General features: G+C 39.2%; 1 pseudogene; it reads right to left on the reverse strand.

Moving 5' to 3' along the window:
* Nucleotides 1–994: 994 nt before the first annotated feature.
* LOC101553300 (alpha-1,6-mannosyl-glycoprotein 2-beta-N-acetylglucosaminyltransferase-like) lies at nucleotides 995–3,188 on the reverse strand (annotated as a pseudogene).
* Nucleotides 3,189–6,068: the final 2,880 nt, after the last annotated feature.

Here is a 6,068-nt window from a genome sequence, read left to right on the forward strand (position 1 = left end):
CAACGTGGATTGGCATGAGCCTCAGGCAACCACAAGCTAATGTCGAAGCTCACAAAGCTGTGCAGAGATGCAATAAAGGAATCCTCCTCGAGTTGTATTGTGGATTCACCACCAAGATCTCACCATTCTACAAGGAAGTGATCATTGATGTAAAGAGAGGGGTGAGGCAGGGTGATACCATTTCACCAAAACTCTTCAGTGCCGCCCTTGAGAACATCATGCGACAACTAGAATGGGAAGGAATGGGAGGGAAGATAGACAGTCTGCAATTACACTACCTCTGCTTCGCTGATGACATCGTTCTCATAACACCAAACATTAGCCAAGCGGCACAAATGCTGACCGACTTCTACCACAAGTGTGGAAAGGTCGGATTGCAACTGAATCTCAGCAAGAAGATGTTCATGAAAAACAAACTGGTCCCTGAAGCTCCACTTGTTCTCAAATGAACGAACATCTCCGAATGCAGCAGCTATGTGTACCTGGGTCAAAAAATCAATATGAGGAATGCCTTGGTGCCAGAACTGCGCAGGAGGAAGAGAGCAGTGTGGAATGCATTCAAGACCGTCAAAGAGGTGGTTAAGAGAACGAAGAAACTCCAACTCTGGACACATCTTTTCGATTCCACCATTCTTCCTGAACTAACATATGCATCGAAGACCTGGGCCCTACGCAAACAGGATGAGAATGCTATTAGGGTATCCCAAAGAGGAATCGAAAGAGCTATGCTGGGAATATCATCTCACTCAAGTGAGAGAAGGAATCTTTTTATAAAACTTTATATTTTTCCCTTATTATTTTTTTATTAATCAAAGAAATTTTGCGTCCAACCCCTCACTGTGCTTTTTCTCACCCCTTTCACAAAGTTTCAGCAGTATTTCTTTCTTTTTAAATATTTGAGTCAAAAATTCTGTTCAGTCATATATCAAAAATATTCTGTTCAGACAATATTAAAACTTGACTGCCACTTTTGCTTTTGTTGACTGATTTTTTTTCACTGCAGTCTTCTATAACTTTTACAGAGTTTTTGGTCCCTAATATCTCCCCACTCTCCATTTTTCCTAGCTGCTACAGGGGCTACATACCAAACTTGTTCCTTATACTTAGAGTTTCTGGAAACATGTATCATTTATTATTGTTTAAGAGTAATTCAATTTGGGCACCCTGCGTGGGTGGTCTAAAGTTTCTCATGATGTAGGCCATGGTATCCAGCATGAAAATTCCTAGGAACCTGAGGGATGAGCACTTCCCAGACTTTTGGAAGACAGAAGACAGTCAAATATTGTAGAGTCCTGTCCCAGTTATAGTCATCAAAAGTACAGAAAGCGTTTGTGCATTGGATCAACTTTTGATAGGCCTCTGGGTCAACGCTAGGCCCATATTGTGCTCAGTGGATTTCCAAGTTTTCACATCTACCTTGTCTGCTATGCCTGCGATATTGCTCATGGGCGCGTATGACCCCAAGGAGAGCACATTGCACTCAGGGCACTCTTTCTGCATCACCCCCCACATCTTCAAGACGTAAAAGAAGTAAGGGGGAGGAGCACTACAGGAAGAGCATGAGACCACTGTAGTCCTGAGAACTTTGACCGTCTCCCACACAAAACACAGCTTCCACCACCAGTGGTGCTTCCTGTGCGAGAACTTGGCCTCTTGATAGTGGCCGAAAGAGTCCGGGTACTTGGCGTTTATGCACCCCAGCTTCAGGGCTGCTCTCTTATTGAGATCTCGGGGGCAATCTTTGGGGTCACTGCCCAGAAATTCATTGGGGTAGAGCTGCATGCTGAAAGGCACAGCAATGGGCAGAAATCCACACCGGCCACCGGCTGGTTGATCTGCGGAGACCAGAAGTCATGGATGAAGATGACTAGGACGTCCCCGATGTCCCCGGCTTTCCAGAGGGAGTCGAGCAGCAGCCGCAGGTACTCGGGCCTTTTGTGCACCGGGACCCCCAGAACTAGCTCACGCGGGGGCCTCGCAGTGGCCTTGTCCACATTCTTCAGCATCTGGTCCAAGTTCAGTTGGTACACCAAGGACCAGTACCGCAGTGTCTAGTTGCCTGTCTTGTGCTGTGAGCCCCCCAACTCATTGGCGGACATGGCGGGATGCTCAGTGACCCGGCTGCCCACCCACTCTGTAAAAGTTATACAAGAGTGCAGTGAAAAAAAAAATCAGTTAACAAAAGCAAAAGTGGCAGTCAAGTCTGAACAGAATATACAGTTTAAAAAGGGGGTTTAGGGACTGATTTGTGCTTTATTTTTTATTTTTTGTTATTTATTGTAAAAGGTATGCAGATATGTAATCTTTTCCAGACCTGGAGCGATAGCACAGTGAGTAGGGCATTTGCCTTGCATGCGGCTGACCCGGGTTCGATTTCTCCGCCCCTTTCGGCCAAGCTACCAAGAGTATCCCGCCCACATGGCAAAGCCTGGCAAGCTACCGGTAGAGTATCTTATATGCCAAAAACAATAAAAATTAAGTCTCACACTGGAGATGTTACTAGTGCCTGCTCAAGCAAATCGATGAACAATGGGATGACAGTGACAGTAAATCTTTTCCAGTTATGTCTGATTAAGATTTAATACACAAATATTCATTCAGAAAATTTTAAACAATCTGTATCTGCTCAAGGTAATCATTGCTAATTGAATTAGAGAAAAGGAAATTTTATTTAAATCATATTAGTCTTTTTATCTGGAACTTCATATACTTTTCCACTTTCAAAACATTTTATGTACAGCAAAATTAAAGATTGTCATAGCAATAAAAAGTATTACAATGAAATTGCTAGAGTATTAATGAAATAAACCTAATTTCACTATTGGCACAGTTCTAGAGATTGCTTTACTGGATTTATAATTCAGAAGTTGTATTTGCTAAACGGGCCAGCAAAACTGCCATTTTCAGCATTAAGGATTCCTATATTACTGTGTTATGATTTGCCTATGCTTTGGAAACTTCATAGACACACTTTTTTTGGAATGTATTTGATTGTTAATAAAGTTTCAAAGTTACACCTCAATGTAGAAATACAGTGGTTTCATTTTTATTTTTTGTTAGTGCTGCCAAAATTAAATATTCATTTTCTGCATAAAAAAATTCCTTATCATTTTGCAAATGAGGGTACTTGATGTCACTCCTTGTGAGGAAAATGAAAACCATTGTGAGGTAGCATCTCATACAGCCATATTGGCTGTATGTATGCATGTATGTATGTACTGGTCATACATGTCTCTTGTTGATGATAAGATGGAGCAGCTGAGACCTGTATGTGCTATTGGTTGTTGATAGAATTTTGTAGTGGAAAAACCTGTTTAAATGACATTTAAATGACATGCTAGGTATTCTCCATCCCTTTCAGAGAGTCCGGCAAGGTACCTAGAGTATCTCACCCCTTAAGGCAGAGCCTGGCAAGCTACCATGGCATATTCAATATGCCAAAAACAGTAACAAGTCTCACAATGGAGACATTACTGGTGCCCGCTTGAGCAAATTGATGAGCAATGGGATGACAGTGATACAGTGAATTTTTGTGTAGTGGATTCAAGTATAATCCTTATCTAATTACTGATATGACCCTATTAAATATATTTAGGTTATTAATTTTTAGTCTTAGCATCAGCAAAACAGGGTTATTAAGTCACAAGAAGATAAATTACTTAAGGGACAAAGAGTCAGTCTAGCAAGTTGGGCTCTTGTCTTGTATCCAGCCCTCCAGGGTTCAATCCCCAGCATCCCACATGGTCCATGAGCACTGCCAGGAGTAACTCCTGAATGTAGAGCCAGGTGAAACTTCTGAGCAAATGCTGGATATGGTCCCAAAACAAAACAAGATAAAACTCAATAACTTAAATAAGTGACACACTGGATTGGCGTAATAAATTTTCTGCTGTACTCAAAATACTTCCTGGACTCAAAAATCCTATGTGCTTACTGTTTTGTTTTGTTTTTTTTAGAAACAGGAAGAAATATTTGCAAATATTCACATATAGAGTTGAACTGAACAAAGGTAGAATGTTGCAATATTGTAAAGTACAAGATATATTCTAAAAACCAAGAGCAAGAGAAAGCCCACAATTTACTGTACTATCATCCTCACAGAAAAAATATTCAGAGACTAGTGAAGTAGTCCCCATAAAAGATGAAATATCCATGACACTCTATCCATTTATAGTATAATTTAATGAATGTAATTTAGAAAAGATAAATGGGAGGACTTAGACACTAGCTAATTTATAAGTCAATACTTTATAAGATACTTTTCTGAAAATTTTTAAGTCATTATGCCATGTTCTTATAAATATTGAGATTCAAGCTTTTTTAGCGAAAACACATCATGGCCCTATTGGAAACTGAGTTTCTTTAGGCATCATTGCTAAAAGAGAAACAGGTCTTTCTCTAGGTAACTCCATTGCGTGGCAAGTTGATATTAGAATGTGTAACCCTACCATACTTCTTATCACTTTAAGAAAGGACATTTGATAAATTTCACTTAAAAATTAAAAATTAGAAGAAATACGCCCATTTGGTTCACAATACAAAGCCATTATAATACTTTTTTTTTTTTTGCTTTTTCGGTCACACCCAGCGATGCACAGGGATAATTCCTGGCTCAGGACTCAGGAATTACTCCTGGCGGTGCTTGGGGGACCATATGGGATGCTGGGAATCGAACCTGGGTAGACCGCATGCAAGGCAAACACCCTACCCGCTGTGTTATCACTCCAGCCCCCATTATAATACTTCTTATGAAAATTTGCACTTTTAAAAGGAAACCATAACTTTTCAGAGTTGCATGTTTATAAACTGTTTATAAACTGAATAGGAACCTGGTTTAAAATTAAAGTTTTGCCTAAATCATAGTCAGTTTGCTTCTAAGAAGGGAATAAAACATAGACTTTAATTTGAAAAAAAGAGCTGACAGTATTAATAATACATTCATATTACATACAAGCATTCTTGAGAATTAAGTGACCATATCTAGTCACTTGCAGTTTCACCTTGCAATTTCAAGGAAGGTCTAGACTGATTTTAATCTTGGTAGTAAAATTAAAACATGGCAAGTAGGAATAAAAATTAAAAAATAAATTATCTTTTTAACATTATTGTAACCTTAAAGAAATATGTTTGCATGAATTTATTTATTGTGTATACATTATTCGATTTCTGGTTTAAAACCATGCCCAAAAGCTAACATTGCTTAAAGCCACATACTGAAATTGTGTAGCAGCAGGAATAGCAGCCACGATGACAATGGAAGCAGGAAAGTAAAAGGCATAAACATTAATTTAGTTCACTAGTAGTCCCATTATCATCACTGTAATCTTCAAAGTTGGATCACTCCGAGGTAGCTTCAGATTTAATGCTCGAATCTTCTGAGACTAAATTGAAGAAATCAGCTACTATCATCTTCTGAGCAGGGAAATTTCTTCTGTGTAATTTAATGTAAAAGAGTCTTTTATACTTGTGACCATTATGCCCTTTCACATTAGAGCAATAGCAAGATACACTGAAAAGCCAAGGGGAGTTTTACAAGCCAGGCTGATTTATTGGCACCACAAAGAAATAGAGAAACGTGCAACCCAGGACACTGCATGATGATGATATTTCCAAACAATTTTCCTAGTTTTTTTATATAGTTCCAAAATTGGATTTTTATACATTGAACTCAAAATAATATTTATGCTGATGAGGGACAATGCTAATAGTGGATTAAAGAGTCTCTTAAAGATGCTGGCTTTCACTTTGAATCTGACCTTGGGCAATTTTGACTCCAATAATATATCATTCATAAGCAAGTCCTGAAGTAATTGCAATCTGTACATCAAAGCTTAAAAGTAGGAAGCAGTCTCTTTTATGCTTTACCTGTTATCCATCATGTTCAGTGAGTCCGAAGGTCGCCACATTTGTTGGGTTTCATTATCATTAAGGTAAAATCAACAAGGCTGCGGAGATAGCTCAATGGACTTGAGTGCTTGTTTGGCATGCAGGAGGAGGAGGTTTGGTCCCTAGCATTGTGTGGTTCCTATAGAGCACTTAGAGTGACCCTGAGCTCTGAGCTCAGCATA

This window comes from Sorex araneus, chromosome 1 (genome assembly GCF_027595985.1).
Source record: "Sorex araneus isolate mSorAra2 chromosome 1, mSorAra2.pri, whole genome shotgun sequence".
Classification (NCBI taxonomy): Eukaryota; Metazoa; Chordata; class Mammalia; order Eulipotyphla; family Soricidae; genus Sorex; species Sorex araneus.